The sequence below is a fragment of the Procambarus clarkii genome, chromosome 62 (genome assembly GCF_040958095.1).
Source record: "Procambarus clarkii isolate CNS0578487 chromosome 62, FALCON_Pclarkii_2.0, whole genome shotgun sequence".
Lineage (NCBI taxonomy): Eukaryota > Metazoa > Arthropoda > Malacostraca > Decapoda > Cambaridae > Procambarus > Procambarus clarkii.
The window spans coordinates 11964920-11989450 of record NC_091211.1 but is presented as its reverse complement, the minus strand read 5'-3'; the positions used below and the strand labels follow the sequence as shown (position 1 = coordinate 11989450).

The 24531-nt window shown below is 38.0% G+C and overlaps 1 long non-coding RNA gene across 1 annotated transcript; it reads right to left on the bottom strand.

The window, feature by feature from the left end:
* Window positions 1-5384: 5384 nt before the first annotated feature.
* On the bottom strand, window positions 5385-14207 carry LOC138354261 (uncharacterized). The gene is made up of 4 exons (XR_011223487.1): window positions 14083-14207; window positions 9394-9553; window positions 8596-8702; window positions 5385-5901 (listed from the first exon to the last, which is right to left on the bottom strand). It is a non-coding gene; the product is annotated as an uncharacterized lncRNA (long non-coding RNA).
* Window positions 14208-24531: the final 10324 nt, after the last annotated feature.

Sequence of the window (24531 nt, the reverse complement as noted above, 5' to 3'; positions counted from 1 at the left end):
TTATATAATAAAATGTGTGAACCATCACTATACTAAAAATTATGGTGTGCATATAGTAAGTAAAGTAAATTTTATTCAGGAAATTGAACATACGTAGTTGATTTACAAACATAATGTTGGATTTATAGATAGAGCCAGCACATACAATACCTAGAGCCACTAGTACGCATACCCTAAAACTTAATAGTAATTGAGCTTAAAGTATAAATTGCATTAAAAAAAAAGATAAAAAGGAGGAGAACATGGTAGAATATAGCCAATATACAAGTTGGTCAACAAACCACTGTTTAAAAATAGTAAGACATGGGTTGACATTTAGGGGTAAGGTAGGTTACATGGAGTTAATTAGGTAGTACTTAGTTTTCATCTTAGACTGGTTAAAAGAGGTACAGCCTTTGACATGATTGGGAAGGTCATTCCACATTCTGGGTCCCTTGATTTGTAGAGCATTTCTAGTTTAAGTCGTACTCTTGGAATATCAAATAGGTATTTGTTTCTGGTGTGGTGCCCATGGATTCTGTTACAACACTCTAAGAAGCTTTTAAGATGAGGATTGACATTACAATTCAGAGTTTTAAATATACAGAGTACACATGAGAGGATGTGCAGTGACTTAATATCTAACATATTCAGAGATTTGAGTAAGGGTACCGAGTGCTGTCTGGGGCCAGAGTTAGACATTGTTCTAATAGAAGCTTTGTTTTGAGTAATTAGAGGATGTAAATGATTTTGGGTAGTAGAACCCCAAGCACAAATACCATAGTTGAGATAAGGATAGATGGTAGAGTAATAGAGCATCACCAGGGCAGGGCGAGGTACATAATATCTGATCTTAGAAAGAATGCCAATAGTTTTAGAAACTTTTTTTTTGCTATATTTAGAGTATAGTGATTCAATTATAGTGATTCATGTGGGTGGGGACGAGGACAGGTTGGCTAGTCTTATCAGTTACCAGAGATGATGATATTTAAGAAATAGTAAAACTCAAACTAAACAAATCCCCAGGGCTATATGAAGTGTTTACCAGGGTGCTTAAAGAATGCAAAGAGGAGCTTTGCGGTCCATTGTCTACCATATTTAATAAAGCATTAGTCAGGCAGAGTGCCAGAGTCGTGGAGGGTTGCTAATGTGGTACCAATTTTTAAGAAAGGAGATAGATCACTTGCATCAAACTACCGGCCAATTAGCCTAACGTTTATTGTGGGAAAGTTACTTGAATCGATAATTGCAAATACCATTCATTTTCATCTTGAAAAACATAAATTAATAAACGAGTCACAACATTGTTTTACAAATGGTCGTTCATGTTTAAGAAATGTGCTATCTTTTTATTCCAGCATAGTTGAGGCAGTTGATAGTGGTAAGGTGTGCGATGTTGTGTACCTTGACTTTAGCAAATCTTTTGATACATTGCCACATGAAAGACTGATTAAAAAGATAGAGGCTTATGGTATTGGGGGTGCTATATTAAGTTGAATTAAGGCATGGCTATACCAAAGGAAACAAGAGTTAGTATAAATGGGGTTAAGTCAGAGTGGGAAAATGTTGTAAGTGGAGTGCCTCAAGGCTCTGTCTTGGGACCTCTGTTGTTTATAATATTTATAAATGATTTAGATTCAGGTTTGAGTAGCAACATTTGCAAATTTACCGATGATACAAAAATCGGTAGGGAAATTAACACGGAAGAAGACTCACTATCACTACAAGTTGATCTAGATAGGGTATAAATGGATATAAATTTACTTGAATGTGTCCAGCATAGGATGACAGTTAATTCCCCAAATTAGAAATCTTTCATATGAAAAAAGATTAACAAAGCTTAAATTGCATTCACTGGAAAGGCGAAGAGTTAGGGGTGACATGATAGAGGTTTACAAGTGGATGTATGGACATAACAAGGGGGATATTAATTTTCCCACTCTGACTTAACCCCATTTATACTAACTCTGTTTTCTTTGATATAGCCATTCCCTAATCCAACTTAATATAGCACCCTCAATACCATGAACTTCTATCTGTTTAATCAGTCTTTCATGTGGCACTGTATCAAAAGCTTTGCTAAAGTCAAGGTACACAACATCGCAAACCTTAGGAACAAAAGAATATAAGAACAGAGGTAACATTCGTCTTCAAGATGAAGATGAAAGGTATTTGCAATTATCGTTTCAAGTATTATTGCAATTATCGATTGGAAAGGCGAAAAGCTCAGGAAAGGCGAAGAGTTAAGGGTGACCCATCACCTTCTGTTAACCCTTTAACTGTGCAAAGCGCCTGCAGGCCCAGGCTTCGGGTGCGCAATGCGCCTCCGGGTGTTTTTATTTTTGATGTTCCATTCAAAACTCCCGCGGCTACATGGGGTTCACATCAGCTTCCTCAGGGCTCTTGTAAACAGACGCCATCTTTAAAAAAAACCATGGTCCACATTGCCGGATGTGAGAGCCTCAGTAGTGAGTGAGCAACCAAGGCTGGCGCTCGCAACATGAGCACACAGCTCTGCTGTTCAGCGTGTGACCACAGCATCGCCTAATAATGTCAAAATATATATATAACCTGTATTATTTAACCATGATAGTATTATAGAAGAGCCTGAGTGTGATAATGACTGGGTACAATGTTCAAATATCAGTGATTCAATGCTGTTCACGATGTTCACAGCGCTAGCCACAGCACCACAGCATTATTTCGTCCATCTAGGAATCTTCAAATGACTTCTTAGGTTCCTTTTCAAAATGAACTTGTGGTCAATTATCCATTTACAGAAATTAGTGACAGGATAGTGGTTATAATTAATGTTGTGTGTAGTATTGTGGAAGGAGGAATTTTGGTGAGGGAGAGAATTGAGGTAGCCTCACTGTGTGGCAGCCACTCTTTGTTTTGCTCCTCATACTAGCTTCGTGGTTCGCTATTGGGACCACACATATACATGGGTATATACAATGTGTGAGTATATAGTGTAATAACAGCAACAGGAGTATGTTGAGTGGAGCTATTTTGGTGAGGGAGGTGACGTTGTAATCGTAGCATCGTCTGCTGTGTGATTTCTCATGCAGTGTATGGTTGCCACTGTACTGTTTGGATACAATACCGGCTTACTTGCATAGTTCTGGCAAATAAAATATGTAGGTAAGTACATATAACATGTGTAAATAGTGTAATAAAAACAATAACAGTATGGTGGGAGGAGCAATAATGGTGAATAAGATGTTGGAGTGAGGGAGGGTCTGTCTGGGTGTGGCTGCTCACACTCGTGATGTTCTGAATGTGTTGATGGTAAATGTGTATAGTGTGAACATATGTTGTAAATATACATAAATGAACATGAAACATTGATGTGAATAACTGTGTGATGGTAGGTGCAATGTTGGCGAATACAATGTTGGAGGAGTGAAGGAGGGCTGGCTTGGTGTGACAGCTCACATTCGCAGTGTTCTGAATGTGTTGGTGAATGTATATAGTGTGTGGCAGTGTATAGTGTGTACATATGTGGTAAATATACATAAATGAACGTGAAACATTGGTGTGAATAACTGTATGATGGGATGAGCAATGTTGGCGAATACAATGTTGGAGGAGTGAGAGAGGGCTGTCTGGGTGTGACAGCTCACACTCACGGTGTTCTGAATGTGTTGATGGTTAATGTATATAGTGTGTGACAGTGTATAGTCTGTAAATAGATTGTATATATACATAAATTAGCATGATACATGGTAAATATGTGCAACATATGTATACTCAAATGTCATGCACGTAACAGTGTCCTTGGACAGTACGGATGTTTTACTGCCATAACCCAGCAAACATTTTCATGTTTTTAAAACATCCTAAAAACGACATTTCATTGTTTTCAGCACGTTTATAATTACGTTTAGAAAAGGTTTTTTGAGAACTTTTATATACAACCTTAGAACGTATATAATTAACATTTCTAAAAACTTTTTTATGATCTTTTAATTACCTACATTAAAGCGTTTAGGGTAAATTAGGGTATAATAATTTTGTAATTCATATCTGAAATAGAAAGGGAGAGAAAGAAAGAAGACATATCTGAGATAGAAATGGACATCCTATATATGTATGTGTAAATTACAAATAAATAGGGTACAAAAAGAGAATTAAAATATTATATTTATTTAATTAAGAATGAGTAATACAACAAAATATATGTAATAGCTCGAAATATATAGACTATATAACAGAATATAAAAGTAAAAATTTAAAAATCTATATATGCAATATGTGAACACAATAGATTTTGTGATCAAGCAGCCTGTGATTCATGTCATGCTGAGATCAGTCTGACGTTATAAGCAGTTATTGTTACTTAAAACTAAAACAAGTAAAATTTTCCGAGTATACATATAACACTATAGTTTTTCTATGACTAATAATAAAAATCTATTAATCAAAAGTTTAGGACTAATTAACTAAAAATAAAAATCTACAAGTGAATGTAAACACAGTCAAGTATAATATTCATGTAGAAAGAGAAAGAAAAAGAGAGAGAAGGAAAGAAAGAGAAAGAAAGAAAGGGAGAAAGAGAAAGAAAAGAAAAAACAGTCATGTATAATATTCATATTAGCACCATGCAATATAACTTAGATTAAGTAAAAAATCTCAGACATTTTTAAATCAAATGAAATATGAGAGCCAGAGAGACCCAGAGCCAGAGAGAGAGAGCGTGAGCCAGAGAGAGAGTGAGTCAGAGAGAGAGAGCGAGCCAGAGAGAGAGAGAGAGCCAGAGAGAGAGAGAGAGAGAGCCAGAGAGAGAGAGAGCCAGAGAGAGAGAGAGAGCCAGAGAGAGAGAGAGAGAGAGAGACAGAGCCAGAGAGAGAGAGACAGAGCCAGAGAGAGAGAGCCAGAGAGAGAGAGAGAGAGCCAGAGAGAGAGAGAGAGAGCCAGAGAGAGAGAGAGAGAGCCAGAGAGAGAGAGAGAGCCAGAGAGAGAGAGAGAGAGCCAGAGAGAGAGAGAGAGAGCCAGAGAGAGAGAGAGAGAGAGAGAGAGCCAGAGAGAGAGAGAGAGAGCCAGAGAGAGAGAGAGAGAGAGAGAGAGAGAGAGCCAGAGAGAGAGAGAGAGAGCCAGAGAGAGAGAGAGCCAGAGAGAGAGAGAGAGAGAGAGAGAGAGAGAGAGAGAGAGAGCCAGAGAGAGAGAGAGAGAGAGAGCCAGAGAGAGAGAGAGAGAGCCAGAGAGAGAGAGAGAGAGAGCCAGAGAGAGAGAGAGAGAGAGCCAGAGAGAGAGAGCCAGAGAGAGCCAGAGAGAGAGAGAGAGAGAGAGAGAGAGACAGAGAGAGAGAGAGAGAGAGCCAGAGAGAGAGAGAGAGAGAGAGAGAGAGAGAGAGAGAGAGAGAGAGAGAGAGAGAGAGAGCCAGAGAGAGAGAGAGAGAGCCAGAGCGAGAGAGAGAGAGAGAGCAAGAGAGCCAGAGAGAGAGAGAGAGACAGACAGAGACAGAAAGACACACACACAACAAAAGAGGAGACAGAACAAAATTAAGGCAAGGAGAGAGAAGACAGAACAGAAACAACAGAGAGAGGAGAGAAATGAGAAATCATTGAAGAGAAGGGGAAGAGAAACACAAGATAAGAAAAAGATACAAGAAAAATATACAAGATAAAAATGACATAAATGAATACCACAAATATAAAAAGTAAAGGAAGAGAGAAGCTAGAAGAGACAGGAAACGAGAGGTGTTAGAAGAGAGGAGGAAAGGAGAGATTAAAAGACAAGAAAAACAGGAGAGAAACGTAAAAGAAATAAAAAAAGGGACATTTGTGAGGAGAGAAAATAAAGAGACCAGAGAAGACCATATATCAAGAGTGTGAGGATAAAGACTTATATATTTTCTTAGTAGACATCCTCTGGCTCTTGTTGCCCCTCTTGTATACGAATTGTACTTGCAAGTTTTCCCTGAAAAGATATTAACAAAATTAATATTTAATTATTTATTTATATAAATTACACACACACAAACTTATATATATATATATATATATATATATATATATATATATATATATATATATATATATATATATATATATATAATATATATAGACCAGAGACCAATTATATATATATATATATATAATTTCGTAAACCTCACCCTGTAAACATTCATGTTTCTACATGTTAAACAAGCTACGAGGATGAGGGAAGGGGATGTTCCCTCCATGCTGGATATTATATTTACCAGGAAAGAGAAAGATATATTTATCATTCAGTACCTCCCTCCTTTTACCCAAGTGACATGGTCACTTGGGTAAAAGTGACCATGTCTTTTTTGGAATAAAGTATGCAATGCATTATAATCTGGAAGAAAATGAGCTTGAAGCAGTTGAAAAACCTGACTTGTGGAGAGGTCATTATGGGGAACTCAGATATTTCCTTAAGGAATTTGACAAACACTTGCTGTTAGGACATGAAGTAAATGAGATGTATGTCAAGTTTTGTGAAATATATGATAATGGCACAACAAAATTTATACTAAAGCAGAGATGCAGAACTAGGAAAAGGGGAAAAATTGCCCAAACATACAAGCAATACACAGATGCGAGAAACAACAATAGCAGTAAGGAGAGGGGCAGAAAGACTGACTTTCGGTCATATTCAACAACACAAATATACATACACACACACACATTATTGGAAAAAATTGGAATTGGAATATTGGAAAAAATAATTAAAACTAAATGGGTAGAACACCTGGAGAGAAATGATATAATTTCAGACAGACAGTATGGTTTTCGATTTGGAAGATCCTGTGTATCGAATTTACTCAGTTTCTATGATCGAGCAACAGATATATTACAGGAAAGAGATGGTTGGGTTGACTGCATCTATTTGGACCTAAAAAAGGCATTCGACAGTTCCACATAGAGAGGTTGTTCTGGAAACTGGAAAATATTGGAGGGGTGACAGGTAAGCTTCTAATATGGATGAAAAATTTTCTGACATAGAAAAATGAGGGCAGTAATCAGAGGCAATGTATCGGACTGGAGAAATGTCACAAGTGGAGTACCACAGGGTTCAGTTCTTGCACCAGTGATGTTTATTGTCTACATAAATGATCTACCAGTTGGTATACAGAATTACATGAACATGTTTGCTGATGATGCTAAGATAATAGGAAGGATAAGAAATTTAGATGATTGTCATGCCCTTCAAGAAAACCTGGATAAAATAAGTATATGGAGCACCACTTGGCAAATGGAATTTAATGTTAATAAATGCCATGTTATGGAATGTGGAACAGGAGAACATAGACCCCACACAACCTATACATTATGTGAGAAATCTTTAAAGAATTCTGATAAAGAAAGAGATCTAGGGGTGGTTCTAGATAGAAAACTATCACCTGAGGACCACATAAAGAATATTGTGCGAGGAGCCTATGCTACGCTTTCTAACTTTAGAATTGCGTTTAAATACATGGATGGTGATATACTAAAGAAATTGTTCATGACTTTTGTTACGCCAAAGCTAGAATATGCAGCTGTTGTGTGGTGCCCAACAACAGAAGTTGGCCCATATCTTAAGAAGCACATCAACAAACTGGAAAAGGTGCAAAGACATGCTACTAAGTGGCTCCCAGAACTGAAGGGCAAGAGCTACGAGGAGACGTTAGAGGCATTAAATATGCCAAAACTAAAAGACAGAAGAGGTGATATGATCACTACATACAAAATAGTAACAGGAATTGATAAAATCGACAGGGAAGATTTCCTGAGACCTGGAACTTCAAGAACAGGAGGTCATAGATTGAAACTAGCTTAACACAGATGCTAAAGAAATATAAGAAAATTCACTTTCGCAAATAGAGTGGTAGACGGTTGGAACAAGTTAGGTGAGAAGGTGGTGGAGGCCAAGACTGTCAGTAGTTTCAAAGCGTTATATGACAAAGAGTGCTGGGAAGACGGTCTCATCCTTTAACTACACTTAGGTAATTACACACACACACACACATACATATTATATATATATATATATATATATATATATATATATATATATATATATATATATATATATATATATATATATATATATATGTCGTACCTAGTCGCCAGAACGCACTTTTCAGCCTACTATGCAAGGCCCGATTTGCCTAATAAGCCAAGTTTTCATGAATTAATATATTTTCTCTATTTTTTTTCTTATGAAATGATAAAGCTATCCATTTCATTATGTATGAGGTCAATTCTTTTTTTATTGGAGTTAAAATTAATAGAGATATATGACCGAACCTAACCTATCTTTATAGGTTAGGTTAGGTAGCTGAAAATGTTAGGTTAGGTAGTCGAAAAAACATTAATTCAAGAAAACTTGGCTTATTAGGCAAATCGGGCCTTGCATAGTAGGCTGAGATGTGCGTTCTGGCTACTAGGTACGACACATTATATATATATATATATATATTTATATATATATATATATATATATATATATTTATATATATATATATATATATTTATATATATATATATATATTTATATATATATATATATATATATATATATATATATATATATATATATATATATATATATATATATATATCGGACAATTAGTAAAAAAAAAAAAAAAAAATTAAATTATTTTACCTTGTACCTAGATCCACCAGGCCTGTTTGGTGCCTGTTTCAGTACTTGAGAAATCTGGAAGGTCACATCCTCCTCCTCAACTTGTGGATGTGCGTCGATAGATGATTCTGTAAAATTAAGTTATTTATATAATAATAAATTCAGTATAACAATAATATTCTGTAAAATTAAAAGTAATTTATACATCAATCAGATAAAACTCTCCAGAGATGGTGATACACAACATATAAAGGACAAGTTTCAGAACAAAATATGCATTTAGGAATAAGGTTTTGTACATGTAGGTAGCACATGAGAAAATAAGTGGAAGGTGATCAAGTTTATATTAACATGTTAATGACTTTGTTAAGGCTTTGCAAGAATGAAAAAATATTAATAATATAATATCACCTACCAATTAATTGTACATCATTTATAAGTCAATTATTTGCATTATTATTATTCAATACTAATGATATAAAAATGCATTTTGTAATCTACTATTTATGCAAGTATTAAGCACAGGATCATGAAATAAACTGCAAAATACTGTAATGGATAAACCAATTAATTTTACATTTTCCTATAGCTAAGTCAGTCAGTTCTATTAGCAGCAGAGAACAATTATGCCCAACCTCTATTAAATGAAACAATCTTAAGAGCAAGTGATAGAAATATAATCATTTATGCTTGGGATTATGGAATGGTTCCAAATATGAAAAATATCAAGTTTTTTGGTTAAAATTTTTTAACTTAAAATTTACATTTTTAAGTGAATTTTAAACTTTAAAAAAATTATTTAATTTTTTGGTTACTTACTTAAAATAACATTATATAGTTCTTGTTTTTGTAGAAATGCCAATTTCTTCTTTTGCCCTTCCAGACTGTATAGTGACCACAGGCCGTTTGTTCATATCTTCATTATTCTTCGAACTGTGGTTGCGCAATCAGACCCACATACACTGGTTAAAAGCATCACCTAAAAGCAACAACAAAAATGTAGTACACTGACGAATTTTGAATATATATATATATATATATATATATATATATATATATTAGTTGATTTTATACCCGCATTAGGTCAGGTGATAATACAATGAAGGTGAAAACATGGGGGGATACATAAGGGATAAACATAGGGGCTGCAGAAGGCTTATTGGCCCATACGAGGCATCTCCTATCTAAACACAAAGATTAATCCAGTGTAATTGGCCTGTTATGTTGTAACATATTATATATATATATATATATATATATATATATATATATATATATATATATATATATATATATATATATATATATATATATATATATATATATATATATATATGTATGTATGTATGCCATATACATATATATGCTATGTTGTATGCTACAACTTGGCTGATAATAAAGCCATTCACAACTGCAGGCCTAATAAAAAAAGGAGGTGGCATAGCAATATCTTACAAAGATACCTTCATCTGCAATAGTCTCATTAGTAATAGAGACGACTATTGTGAATATACCTTTGCCAAGTTCTCCAGTAAATCCCTTAAATCCTCCTTGACTATAAGTGCCATCTATAGATTTCCCAATACCGACATAGCTTCATTCTCAGATAACGTAAGGAATCTTATCATAAATAACAATCTCAACAAAAATCAAACCAACTTAGTGGTTTGTAATGGTGAACAAAACATGCAGATACTTATATATAACCTGTGAATAGAGTGTAATAACACCAAAACTATTTGTTTATTGTTTTATGACCATAATAATTGAATCACTAATATGATTCACTAATATATAATCCTAATAATAATCACTAATATATAATCCATTGAGCATGCTGCATCTCTTTCAGTCTCTTTGCAATTTGAACAAGAGGGTTTTTAATTGATCGAACCATATTCTTAAAGTAAAGTAAATGAGATGTATTCCATATTTTGCAAAATATACGATGAAGGCACACAAACATTCATACCAAAACTGAAGGGCAGGATTTATGAGGAGACATTAGAGGCATTAAATATTCCAAACTAGAAGACAGAAGGAAAAGAGGAGATATGATCACTACGTACAAAACAGTAACAGGAATTGATAAACTTGATAGGGAAGATTTCCCGAGACCTGGAATTTCAAGAACAAGAGGTTATAGATTTAAACGAACTAAACAAAGATGCCGAAGAAATGTAAGACAATTCACTTTTGCAAACAGAATGGTAAACGGTTGGAACATGTTAGGTGAGAAGGTGGTGGAGGCCAAATCCGTCAAAAGTTTCAAAGCATTATATGACAAAGAGTGCTGGGAAAATGGGACACCACGAGTGTAGCTCTCCATCCATCTGATTGATAACCCAAATGAATTTTTCATGGATATGATACCAACATCAAATCATAAATCAGATGTGATCCTATCCCCACTGGATTTTGAAGAAGCCATAGACAGTATGCCTATGCACTCTGCACCAGGCCCTGACTCTTGGAACTCTATATTCATCAAGAACTGTAAAAAACGTTATCGCAGGCCCTTCACATTCTTTGGAGACAAAGCCAAGATACTGGCATTGTCCCTGACATACTAAAAACAGCAGAGATAGCACCGCCCCATAAAGGAGGAAATAAGGCAGAGGCAAAAAACTACAGACCGATAGCACTAACATCGCACATCATAAAAATCTTTGAGAGAATGCTAAGAAGTAAGATCACAAAATACATGGAATCACAGCATCTCCATAACCCCAGACAACATGGTTTCAGAACAGGGCGCTCTTGCCTATCACAGTTGCTGGACCACTCTGACATGGCACTAGATGCCATGGAAGACAAACAAAACGCTTTGACAAAAAAAAGCCTTTGACAAATGTGACCATTGTGTTATTGCACATAAAATGCGTTCAAAAGGAATTACCGGAAAAATAGGCAGATGGATATACAACTTCCTGACTAATAGAACCCAATGTGAAGTAGTCAACAAAATAAAATCTGGACCATCAACCGTAAAGAGCTCAGTCCCCAAGCGTACTGTGCTTGCTCCAATACTTTTTCTCATCCTCATATCGGACATAGACAAGGACACAACCTATAGTACTTGATCATCCTTTGCAGATGACACTAGAATCTTCACGAGAGTAGGCAACATAGAGGACACGGCAAACCTCCAATCAGATGTAAATCAGGTCTTTCTATGGGCTACAGAAAATAACATGGTGATTAACGAACATAAGTTTCAGCTCATGCGCTACGGAAAAAATAAAAAATATAAAAACGGAAACCACTTACAAAACTCAGTCAAATCATAACATTGAACGGAAAAGCAACGTAAAGGATTTGGGTGTACTGATGTCAGAAGGCCTTACATTTAAAGAACACAATAAAGTAGCCGTCACAACTGCAAGAAAAATGACAGGATAGATAACAAGAACTTTTCACACTAGAGATGCTATACCGATGATGATAGTTTTCAAGACGCTAGTGCTCTCTAGAGTGGAATACTGCTGCATAATGAAAGCCCCTTTCAAAGCTGGAGAAATTACTGACCTATACTTATGCATTTATCTTCGGTTTAACACAACAGGCACCAGACACACGCTAGGCATCATACACACTAGGATAAAACAAACATTAGGCCAGAAGTCAGAAAAGAATTCAAAGAATTTTACTGGAAAGGCTTGCTGTTAGGAAAGGAAGTAATTGAGATGAATTAATGCACAGTATGTCAATTTTGTGAAATATATGATAAAGGAACAAAAACATTTATACCAAAACAAAGATGCAGAACTAGGAAACAGGATTTGTTCAACTGAAATTTCAAGACGGACAGAGACCAAAAGACACAAAAATGGAATCAATATACGAAGAGGCCAAACCCCCAAACATACCAGTAATACAAAGAGAAACAACTACACGGCAGTGAGGAGAGAGGCAGAAAGAAATTTTGAAAAAAAGGAACAAACAAATGTAAAGTAGAACAAATCATATTCTATAAATACAGCAACAACCAATTGCAGGTAAAGGATAATATTCAGAGCTTTTAAATGCATGGATGGCGAAATACTCAAGAAATTGTTCACGACTTTTGTTAGACCAAAGTTGGAATATGCAGCGGTTGTATGGTGCCCATATCTTAAGAAGCACATAAACTGGAAAAGGTGCAAAGACATGCTACTAAGTGGCTCCCAGAACTGAAGGACAAGAACTATGAGGAGAGGTTAGAGGCATTAAATATACCAAATATACTACACAAATATATATACTACACATGCACAATAAACTACCCTACACAGGCTGAGTATGGTGTGTACAATAAATTATTAGCTAAAAGATAAGACTGAGTTTGTATAAATGGGGGTTAAGTCAGAGTGGGAAAATGTAAGTGGAGTGCCTAAAAACCCTGTCCTGGGACCTCTGTAATTCATAATATATACAAATAATTTAGACTCAGGTTTGATCAGCAATATTTGAAAATTTCCAGACGATACAAAAGGGATTTTTTTCTGGATTCAGGATTATTTTTTTATTGCTGAAAACAGGTTTTCAGCAATAAAAGAAATACAGTATTGCTGGAACAACCGTCGACATCTTCAAGAGAAAACCTGAACATCTTCAAGAAGTGAAGATGACCTTGAGAAGAAGTATAGGTTGGGAGAAGTATAGGTTAGGAATTGTCTCCAAAGAATTCTCAAAGAATTACTCGTTATTGCTATCCAAGATAATTAGACGAGCCAAAGCTAAATACTACGAAGATAAATTTACCCAAATAAAGAGTACCTTACCTAAAAATATGTATGTACCTTACGTAAATAAACATTTGATTTTGAAGTGCCGGACAAACAAGGCTGTGGTGGATATGTGGGCCTGAGGGGCCTGTCCAAGCAACAGCCTGTTGGACCAAGCTCTCACATGTCAAGCCTGGCCTTGGAAGGGCTTGGTGAGTAGAACAACTACCAGAACCCTATAATGCATGTATCAAGGTGTCCAGGCAGTGAGCACCACATAATGCAGTGCAGTCCTGTAAGAATAAGCACAGTAAGTATGGGCATGGAGGGGGTGCAGCAGTGGCTTGTGAAGGGCTGGAGAGTAAATGGACATGCCCAGGGGTAAAAAGCATTAGGGTAACAGAACATAGCCCATAAAAATAGTAATGACAATGAATGAATAATTATATGAATGCAATAATACTTCATATCTCAATAGGAATACTAAGCAGGATGCAAGACAAGGTACTGGTGGTGATAGTGGTTGGTACAAGTCCTCACATCCCCACAGACACCAGTAACAGCCCTCACCTCCCAACACAGTACCCTTGTAGCGAGTTAATCTTATACTCGCTTCATTATCTTATAGCATAACTAATTAACACTAATTACAGAAGCTACACAGGTGATACTTTGGTGTGAGTTGAGCGCACTGAGCGTCGGTATCGCTACACCCTTGTTCCTTAACAACCCTTTGGACCTTTATTACAGAAAAATAGAATCAATTAATTTAATAAAATATAAAATATAAGTGCTTACTTACGATAATACTATCGGTGGAACACAAAATCTTCTTCTTCTTGATAGTAGGTGCAGTTTGCATGAAGGGTTAGTCCTCGCCATGACTGAACTGACGACAAAATGGCCGATGTGTTGATATGGCGTCAGGTGACGCTGTGACGTCACAGGTGAGGGACGCTTTGCGCATTACTCCCTCGTACTTAAAAAGTACTACAGGTACTTTTTGGTTTTATTTTTGAATATGGCAGAAGTTGGACAGCTTTTCAAATCATTATAAGGGAGTGAGTTCCATAGACTAGGTCCCTTTATTTACATAGAGTGTTTACATAGATTAAGTTTGACTCTGGGGATATCAAAGAGATATTTATGTCTGGTGGGGACGTGGCCATGTGTTCTATTACATCTGTCCAGGAAGAGTTTCAGAACAGGGTTTGCAGTTAGAAAAAGGGCTTTATAAACGTAATTTACACAGGAGAATGTATGGAGTGAATTTGTTTAGCATGTTTAAGGATTTGAACAAGGGAGCTGTGTGTTGTCTGAAGGTAGAGTTATTTATTGTCCTGATAGCAGATTTTTACTGGATGATGATGGGCTTGAGGTAGTTTGCAGAGGTTGAACCCCAAGCACAAACGCCATAAGAATGATAAGGATAGATAAGTGCATAATAGAGTGAGAGGAGAGCAGAGTAGGGTACATAATATCTGATCTTAAACAGTATACCAACTGTTTTAGAAACCTTTTTAGTTATGTGTTGTATATGGGTGCGGAAGTTGAGTCTCTTGTCTAAGTATAGGCTAAGAAACTTTCCATCATTTTTATTGCTAATGTTTACATTATCTATCTGAAGCTGAATTGCATTTGTTGATTTGTTTCCAAATAAGATATAGTAGGTCTTTTCTATGTTTTGTGTGAGGTTTGTTGGTTGACATCCACAAGTAGACTTTTTTTAATTAATTGTTTACAACATTATTTAACAGGAGTGGGTTGGGGTCAGAGGATCCCTCAAGTCACCTGACTCACCCACATTCTCCTCCCACAATACTGTTTTTGCTTTTATTCACTATATACAGACGCTATATATAAGTATCTACATTCGTGTTCACCATAGAGAACCACTAAGTTAGTATGCTGAGTGGCAGTGGCAGCCCGCCACTGGCTGCCACTCCTTCCCTCCCTCACCTCACCTGGCTTGCCACCATTCTCCACCCACCATACTGCTTTTGCTTTTATATACAGACGTTATATATAAGTATTAACATGTTTTGTTCACCATAACTGTACATCTAAGCTTGTATGGTGAGTAAAGGCACAAAGACGTAGCTACTCACACATAGTCAGCTGATGGCTACCACCTCAAGGCCAGATGCACTAATAGTTCTCCAACAATACTGTTTATGGTGTTATTACGCTATATACACACATTATATATAAATATCTACCTGTTTTATTCACCATACTTGTACAAGTAAACTGGTATGGTGCCCAAAGACCATCGTGGTCACCAGTAAACAACAAGATAAATCGTGCAGACGACGCCACCGCCCTCACCAAAATGGCGGCTCCCAACCTACTTCTCTTGCTGTTTAATAATAATAATAATAATAATTTTTATTTAGGCAAAGGTACATACATAAAGAGATTTTACAAAGTTTGTTGGCTTTATAGATAGGAGCTAGTACATACAATGCCTAAAGCCACTATTACGCAAAGCGTTTCGGGCAGGAAAAAACACTACTGACTAAAGCTTAAAACTAATGGGTAAAAAGAAAAAAATGCGTTGAGTACAAATAAAAATAGAGGTAAAAGAGGGGGGAACATTGTTGAAAAAACAGCACAAATACAATTACAAATTATTACAGAAAATTACATTAAAACAGCGTTGATTTGTAAAAAAAAAAAAAAACAAAAAACATACATGGGTTGACAATAGAGAGGTAAGGTAGGTTACAGGGAATTTATTAGGTATAGCTTCGTTTTTAACTTAAACTGGTTGAGAGAGGTACTGTCTTTAACATGGTTGGGAAGGTCATTCCACATCCTGGGCCCCTTGATTTGTAGAGCATTTCTGGTTTGATTAAGTCGTACTCTAGGAATATCAAAACTGTATTTATTTCTGGTGTGGTGCTCATGGGTTCTGTTACAACCTTCTATGAAGCTTTTGAGATCAGGATTGGCATTACAATTTAGCGTTTTGTATATGTATAATACACATGAGTGAATGTGCAGTGACTTAATGTCTAACATATTCAGAGATTTGAGTAGGGGTACCGAGTGATGTCTGGGGCCAGAGTTGGATATTGTCCTAATAGCAGCTTTGTGTTGAGTAATTAGAGGACGTAAGTGATTTTGGGTAGTAGAGCCCCAAGCACAAATACCATAGTTGAGATATGGATAGATAAGGGAGTAATAGAGAGTCACCAGGGCAGGGCGTGGTACATAATATCTGATCTTAGAAAGAATGCCCACAGTTTTTGAAACTTTTTTTGATATGTTTAGAATGTGTCCCTGGAAATTCAGCTTGTGGTCAATGAGAATGCCAAGGAATTTGCCATCTAATTTGTTACAAATTTGGGTATTGTTTATTTTGAGATTTATTTGATTAGAGGATTTATTGCCAAACAGAATATAGAAAGTTTTGTCAATGTTAAGGGTGAGTTTGTTGGCAGTTAGCCACAGATGGACTTTATTTAGCTCAGTATAAACTGTGGCATTTAGAGCAAGGGGATCAGGACTGGAGTAAATGAAGGTTGTGTCGTCAGCAAATAGGATTGGTTTGAGGTGTTGGGAGGCATTTGGAAGGTCATTAATGTAGATGAGAAAGAGGAGAGGGCCAAGTATGCTGCCCTGGGGAACACCAATGTTGATGGGTAGGGTGGGCGAAATTGTATTATTCACAGAAACACATTGGAGCCTGTCAGTAAGGTAGGATTTGAGGTATTGTAGGGAGTGTCCTCTGACACCATAATGATGTAATTTAAGAAGAAGGTTTTGGTGGTTGACAGTATCGAAAGCTTTACGCAGGTCCACAAATAACCCAACAGGGAACTCATTTTTATCAAGAGCTGTATGAATCGAGTTAAGCATACTAATAAGTGCATCGTTAGTGCTTTTTTTGGGCCTGAAGCCATATTGGCAAGGGCTAAGTATATTGAGTTTGGCTAGATATGAGTAAAGCTGCTTATAGATTAGTTTTTCAAAAATTTTTGACAAGTTTGGCAGGATTGATATAGGTCTGTAGTTGTTAACATCTGTGAGATCACCACATTTGTGGACAGGCGTTACTCTCGCTTTTTTAGAATATCTGGAAAGGTTTGGAGTTCAAGTGACTTGTTGAAGAGCAAAGCAATAGCAGGGGCTAAAGATCTGGAGGCGTTTTTGTAGATTAAAGTTGGTATCTCCTCAAGGGCACCAGACTTGGTTTTAAGGGAAAGGATTATCTCATTGACGTCAATGGAATTAATAGGCTTTAGGTACAGAGACTGGGGATAGTTCCCTGTAAGATAGTCCTTAATGTCAGTACTGGAAGATGGAATATCATTAGCAAGGGATGAACCAATGGAAGAGAAGAACCTATTGAACTCAATAGCAGAATCAGAGGCTGAAAGCTGACCATCGTTATTAGACAGGAGAGTCGGTTTGTTATTTAAAGACTTTTTTGATCCCAATATTTGTGAAATTGTTCTCCATGTTTGTTTAATGTTGCTCTTTATTTGGGTAAATTTATCTTCGTAGTATTTAGTTTTGGCTCGTCTAATTATCTTAGATAGCAATAATGAGTAATTCTTTGAGAATTCTTTGGAGACAATCCCTAACCTATACTTTTTCTCAAGGTCATGTTTTTTATTAATAGATTTAAGTATTCCCTTTGTAAGCCAGGGATTGTTAAGCCTTTTGGTTGTGACTTGTTTTGTAAGCATAGAACAGTGGGTATTATAAAGGCTAAGAGTTATTTGAAGAAAAGATTGAACTGCTAGGTTGATGTCCTCTATGTTACCTAACTCGGACTCCCAGTTGACATTATCAGTAGCAGTTATAAAATTGTCTATAGCAGTTTCATTGTGTAGTCTAAAACGTATCTCTCTTGACTCAAGAGGTGGTTTGCTAATGTTAGTTAAGAGAAATGTGGGGTAATGGTCTGTAGTGCTATCGGTGATTATACCTGAAGTAAGCGGAGAGGTTATATTTGTCCAGATGTGATCAAGAGTCGTGGCAGTGCTATCAGTGATTCTAGTAGGTCTAGTGATTAAGGGTATGAGGAAGCAGGAATTCATACAGTTGAGGAAGCTAACAGCAGTAGGGTGTTCTGGCTCGCAGAGGTCAATATTAAAGTCCCCTGCAATAATTAGGTGGTTTTTGTTCAGTCTGTTATCAAGTATTAGATTTCTAAGGTTTGAGTTGAATTCGGACACATCAGTGTTAGGAATTCTATAAACTGCACCCACAGACAGGATAGACTCGGCACCCTTGACTCTGAAGCTGGCGAAGATATACTCCCCATAGCAGTCTCTAGTTCTAATTTCTTTTAAGCATGTTAGTTCTTGGTGGTAGTAAAGAGCAGTGCCACCACCTCTCTGAAGTTGACGACAGTTGTGGATTGCTGAGTAGTTAGGCATGTTAAAGTGTTGAGTAGTATCATCTTTCAACCATGTTTCAGTAAGTATAATAAAAGAGAAATTGTTGTCAATAGCTTCAATCAAGGCACTAACATCATCGAAGTGTTTGCCTAGGGATCTAACGTTCAAATTGATTACAGAGATATTGTGACTATGAGTTAATACATTGTTTACATCATGTGCTGCAAAATATCTGCAATTTAGATCATTAAAGTGATTATTGTCATAGATAGTGGATAAGAGGTTAAGTTCTGGGTCTATACTTGACTGCATAAAAAAAATACCCTCTATACACACGTTATATATAGATATCTACATTTGTGTTCACCATAGCGAACCACTAAGCTGGTATGGTGAGTGCAGTCAATAAAAGGTGGCCACACACAGTCAGAAGACAATGCCACTACCCTCCTCTCCCACAGCATTACTCCTCCCTCCATGGAACACAGCGTTAAATATCACCACAATCCTGCTATTATCAGAACCCTGGTCAGTTTTATCACAGTCAGGGGTCTTCTGTAATAATATCATCGCTACATAATAAGCTTGAACAAGTATATTATGGCATTTTTAGGCGATGCTGTGGTCACAAGCGGAACAGCAGTGCTGTGAGCTGATGCTGCGTGCGTCAGGCTTGGTAGCTCACTCAATAATGAGGCCCCTAACACCCGGGAATTCGGCCCACGATTTTTTTTTTAAATGGCGTCTGTTTACAAGAGCCCTGATGAAGGTGTGGTGAACTTCGTTTAAATCTTGCGTAGTACTCCAAATTAAGCATCACATGATGCAATGCACAATTTACTGTAAGTCGGTCAAAGCATCATATGATGCGATGCGCAATTTAAGTGTTAAAATTAAAAAATCAATACATAAATGTTCGTAATAAGGCAAACAGAACACTGGGATTTATGTATCGAAACTTTAGTAATAATTAAGACATCTGTTGTTCTGCTATATCTTGCTCTGGTTAGGCCCCATTTAGATATATATGCACTTCGTTTTTGGTTGTCGTACTATAGAATGGATATAAATTCACTAGAATGCGTCCAACATAGGATAACAAAAGTTAATCGCCCAAAACACTTTCGCGTTTTGGGCGAGTTAGCCCTCCACTATCTCCAGTGGTTTTGAACATTCCATGGAAGCGTGCGGTAATACTGAAAAGTGTATGCTCTTTTCAACTCTGTCACCTTAATTCTCGTCCTAGGTTTTTCAATTTGGTAACAATGTGTTCGCAATAGAATTCTCTAGAAGAATAAATGCATATAAACTCCAAAAGCCCGGCCCACCATCTGCAACAGAGAAAGTGAGAGCGTGTTATCCGGGAGCTCGCAAGAACGATAACATGTATACAGTACACTCTTTTCACTTTGTTCACCTCAATTGTCATCCTAGGTCTTTCATTTTGGTATCATTGTGTTTGCAATATTATTTCCAATGGGAATATATGCATAAAATGTCAAAAACAGCAGTGCGCTCCATCTGCTGATGTGATGAAAGCAGGCCGTGTTACCGGGATGAGAGAGCCATGCAGTGCCTGGCCTTCCATTAGAGATCGAGCATGATAATACTGAAAGTGAATACTCTTTTTCAACTTTTGTCACTTAAATTCTCGACCTAGGTTTTTCAATCTGGTATCAACGTGTTCACAATAGAATTCTCTACAGGTTTAAATGCATGTAAACTCCAAATGCATGGCGTACCACCCGCACAAAACAGAGAAAGTGAGAGAAAGTTACCCAGAAGCGCTCAAGAGCAATGTAAAGTGTACACACTTTTCACTTTTGTTACCTCAATTCTCGTCATACGTCTTTCATTTTGGTATCAATGTGTTCGCAATTGCATCTACTGGCATTTTACCCTTTGCTTGGATCTAAAGGGTTTTAGGTTCACCATGCTGCAATCTGATAATACCACAGGTGTATACCCCATCTTCAAGCAGCAATTCACTAATTCAAACCGACTTATACCATTTACCACATACAAATGGTAACCTTTGTTCTTCAGTAGTTCAAAACGGGAAGACGTTGGCAGCAGTTTAAAACCTTTCCCAAAAATTTGATAAAAACCTGAATTTTAGCAAATATTTTAAATTTTGATGCCATACTTCGTCATTAGTGAACATTTAGCAGCTAAAATTTTGACTCCATACTTCATCATTAGTGGGCAAAAGTGTTGGAAACCTGTCATATGAAGAAAGATTGTCAAAGCTTTAATTACATTCTCTAGAAAGGCGAAGAATTAGGAGTGACATGGTAGAGGGGAATATAACATAACAAAGGGGACATTAATAGGGCATTAAAAGTAACAACACAAGACAGAACTCGAAACAACGTATAAGATTTAGGAAAGAATTGCATGGGTAAATACACTGGGTTTGTACCTCAAGGTTCATGTATGCAATATTACAGTTCCAAATAACTCTCATGCACATGCATTTAATTTATGTTATGTTTATCTTTTTATGTTAAAATGATTTTGTTGATTTGTTTCTATATTTTCATAAGTAAAGCATGCTTACCGTCTTATTTCAAGTTTTATGATAACTTTACAAGGTATAAAACAAAGTTCAGTATAATATTCTGGTTTTCATATAGGAATTATACGTTAATATAACATCATAACAACTTAATGATGTCATGTAAATAACGTTATATTGACGTCATATAAATGTTATATTTATGTTATAAGAACGTAAATTGGTTAGGTTTACATAAAGTAAACAAAAAAAACAAAATGTTGACTGAAAATTATTTATTCTTAAATATAAAGCATGAAAACATTATAATTCCATAGCATTCACTATTATTTTTAAATTTTTACATAAATCTTAAAAAACTGCATCTCAAGAATATATATTTTTAGTTATATCCTTTGGTTTTAAGGACGTCAGAAATAAGTATTTTATGTTAAACGTAACAGTATTACCTTTGTGGCACCATTTAAAAACGTCCACAAACGTTCTGTGTTTGCTGGGAATATAGTGTAAGTGTTCATTATGCATAGGATTAGCACGTAAAAACAAATAAAATGTATTTGGAACTGTGTGCAAAAAATGAACAAAAATATATTTGCGGCAACTCGCTCGCCCCGCCTCGGGCGCCCTTCTGGCCCCGGGAGCTTACGGCACGGGCGCACGGGGAATGATGACGTCACATGCCATCTTACGGACCCCATAGCAGCCAAAGTAAGTACAATTTCGAAATTCCGTTGCTATACCCATATACAGGGAGGGGTTTTTGACACTTTCAGAACAAAAATGAATTTTTTCCCGAGAATTTATCTCATGCGCACTGGGGGGTGTCATATTTATAGGCCGCGCAGTTAAAGGTTTAAGGGTGATTTGAGGTTTACAAGTGGATGAATGGACATAACAGGGGAGATATTAAGAGGGCATTAAAAGTATCAACACAAGAAAGAACAGGAAACAATGAGTATAAATTGGATAAGTTTAGATTAGGGAAAGACTTGGGTAAATACAGGTTTGATAACAGGGTTGTTGATTTATGAAACCAATTACTGCGTAACATGGTAGAGGTGGGGTCCCTTGATTGTTTCAAACGTGTGTTGGACGAGCATATGAGTGGGATTGGGTGGTTATAAATAGGTGCTGCCACATATGGGCCAATAGGCCTTCTGCAGTTACCATGTTCTTATGTTCTCGGTTTCGTATTCTGGTGGTATTTCTCTCGAATTCCCATGGAGGTTTGAATGGCCGATGATGGTTACCTCCAGTGTGGCCCAGACTGGGCCTCTCTTCTGGCTCCGGTCTCTTTTGAGCGGAGTTCCTGGGTTTCCTGGCTTGCAGACTTTTTTGCTTCGGCCTGGGCCCCTTACTCTGGGAATTTTCCTCTTTTTCTGTTTTGTGAGTGAATCGGGGTGGGCGTTCTTGTGCTCCCGGGCTGGTCATGCCAGGGCTTGAGTCTTTGCCAGTCGAGGTGGGCCTTTCAGCCAATTCTGTGCCAGTGCCTCCTCCAGGGCCATCGTGGTCTGGTCTGTATGGTGCTCGCTCTGCTTGTACGTCGGCTTCTCACCAGAGACATTGACCCTATTGCGGGTTGCCTCATTGCCGGGGCATTGGGGGGGAAAGGCTGGCTCCATTTGCCCATGCTTTGTGGGCTTTTTCGGTCATGTCCTCTGGCCTGTGGTGGCGCTGGGCTGTCTTCCCCTTACTTTGGGGAGTTCTGGGCATGCAGGGCTGGTTCTTTCCCTGCGCTCCTTCCAGTAATCTTGATGAGGTTTCTTTGCCTACCTTTTGATGCCCACTCTGTCCCTGGTCCAGCTTCTTTTGGAGCCGGGTTCTTGGATGCTGTTCCAGGTCCTCTGAGTCGTGTCTTGGTTAGTCACATTTCCTTTTACTTTATTTTTTTCTCTTCCCTTTTTGGGGTTCAGGGACTGCTTCGGTTTCATGGTGGGACTTTGTGCTTGCACTTTGTGCTCTTTTTTGGCTTGATTCTGGCACCGTGCATTTTCCGCTTCATCCCAGGGTCTTGGAGAACCGTCTTCTTCTGCTTGGGGTTCGGGGTTTGGCCGTCCTCGATGACTGGTTGGTGTGGGCTCCCAGCCAGTTTGCTTTTCTGATTCCCAAAGGGGTGGTTCGTTACCACCTCGCTGGGTTTGGGATCCTGGTGTACTGGTGGAAGTCCCATCTCATTCCGTCCCATGGTTCGGTCCTGGCTGGGTTTCATTTGGAACTCTAGGGTCATTTCCCTGTCTCCCCTCTGAGGGTGTTGCTGCACTTGCTGTCCCACCTTCTGCTCTTTCTGGTGGGTCTTACCTGCCGGGTTGGGTCTAGATTCAGCGGGTGTTCTAGTTCCTTCGGGGGACATCCCTTCTGCTGCTCTTGTGATCACTGGGTTTGGATTCCGGGTGCCTACTGTCTGTTGCTGCATCGCTGGCTTCCTCTTGAGTTTTTTGGGGGGTTTCGGGGCCTTGGCACCTACCCAGGCACCTTGCTCGGTGCTCCACGGATGCGTCATCTCTTGGCTGGGGTTTGTGACCAATGCTCACCAAGCCAGCAAGGGACAGTGGGGTTCATCCTTCCATTGTGCTCACAGCACGGTGGTGGAGTTTGCGTCTGTTTGGCTGTCAGAAGCTGTCACAATGGTTGCCTTTCGGCAGGACTGGTCAAGGTGGGATTACCTGTACTTCTTTCCCCTGGTCCAGCTGTTGCTTTGGGTTCTGGCTCATTTAGAGACTTACCAGGCAGGCCGAGCAGATTGGCCCAGTCAGGTCCGTGGCTGGTTCGATCTTCTCTGATCTTCGCGTCTGGTCTTTCTGATGCGGGGTTTCTCCCCAATTGTATGATCATCAGGTGGCTTCCTTGTTGGTGTCCCACCTGAGTTTTTTTTATCTCGGCAGCAGTATGAAGTATCCAGGTGGTCTTTTCATCTCTTTTTGTCCCTTTGTAGGTTGTCTTCGGTTTCTCATAGGGTTGTTTTGAATTTTCTCTCTTGGCTGTTTCAGGACCGTGCATCATCTTATGCTGCATACTGTTGCTGTTTGTTCCACCCTTGTCCTGCTCATGCACCGACTGAGTTGTCCAGGTTGTTGGACCGGGTGCTCTCTCTTCTCTCTCTCCTCCTCGGTTTGTGGTGGCCCCTTTGGTTCCAGAATATTTTGCTACGGCTCTTTTCTTGTTGGCATTGGTCTCTGGGGGTCGGGTTGGGTCGGGAAGCTTCATGCTCTCCTCTGGCACAGGGGGCTTCTGCTCCTTCGGTCATTGTGGTAGGTTTGTTCAGTTGCAACCTTCTCCTTCTTTTCTAGTGAAGAATGAGACGGCGGCTTTCAGGAGGAATCCTTGGGTTGTTGATGCCTGGTTGGTCGGGCAGGGGGTGCATCATGTTGTCTAGTTGCGA